The sequence below is a fragment of the Carlito syrichta genome, unplaced genomic scaffold (genome assembly GCF_000164805.1).
Source record: "Carlito syrichta isolate Samal-C Ts95f unplaced genomic scaffold, Tarsius_syrichta-2.0.1 Scaffold119607, whole genome shotgun sequence".
Lineage (NCBI taxonomy): Eukaryota > Metazoa > Chordata > Mammalia > Primates > Tarsiidae > Carlito > Carlito syrichta.
In genome coordinates, this window is record NW_007063703.1 from 58,508 (window position 1) to 59,697 (window position 1,190).

A 1,190-nucleotide genomic window follows, 5' to 3' on the forward strand; every position below is an offset into this window, starting at 1 on the left:
AGAGCCCAGCAGGTCGAGGCTGCGGTGGCCAGGAGCGGCCACTGCACTCCAGTCTGGGTGACTGAGTGAGACTCCAACTCAAAAAAAAATAAATAAATAACAAATAAAGTAGGGGTGAAACGATGAGAGGAAACTGGAATAAGCAGATGCCAGCTAGGGGTCATTTAGGTTAAGAATTTAGTACTTAATCAAGAGAAAGTCAGAAGCCACTGATGCTTTAATTCAGGTGAGTGATAGCAGATTTACATTCTCAATTCTTAGTGTGGAATAATTTGAGGACGGAGGACTGGAAGTAGGAAAACATGAGGGAGTTCTTGGAATAAACCTGTTGAGAAAATAGCCCACTCTAGTATGCCAGCAGTGGGTATGGGGAGAGTGGGCATACAAGATGTAATTAGAAAGTGGTATACATTTAAGGAAGGGTAGAAAATACTAGGATACATATAAAGAGATTTCTTTACTGTAGTATTTGTCAGAAACTTTACGGTGCTGTTGAATCTCTTAGAAAAAGTCACAATAAACACAATGTCTTCTAGACATTTGATTACAGAATCATTATTTTGCATAATACCGAGACTAATATTTAATGGGAAACATTCTGGGAGAAACTGCTCTCCCAGAGATAAATCTCTTCTTTCTATTCTTGTAGTTCACAGTAGACGTTGAGCATCCCAAATCTGAAGTGCCCCAAAACCTGAAATGTTTTGAGCATCTATGAGACAAAGGAAATGCTCATTGGAGAATTCCAGATTTGGGATGCTCAACTGATAAATATAATGCAAATATTTCAAAATGCAGCAAAATTTGAAGCACTTCCCCATCAGAATACTCGATCTGTACTTAGGTGAGTTCTCACCAACTATATTCAACTCTTTGAGGTTGTCTTGTTCTGTCCCCTTACAGAGTTCGCGCAGTATTTAGTTTGGTTACTTTCAACTGGGTGAAATTGAAGTGAAAAAGATTCACTGGAACTTCACAAGGTTCCCTCAAAAAGCCACTGAAAAAGGAAGATTATTCTGAATCAGGGTCACCTGTGAACCAATATGAAAGGATCTGACTCACAAGTAAGTTATAATAAAGCAGTATTAATCTTAACATCTCAAACTTACTACCTTTCCATAGAGATACCTGGAAACAACAGGCTCATGAGAAACAAATCCTATTAAAAATCACTTACGCAAACAAATCTT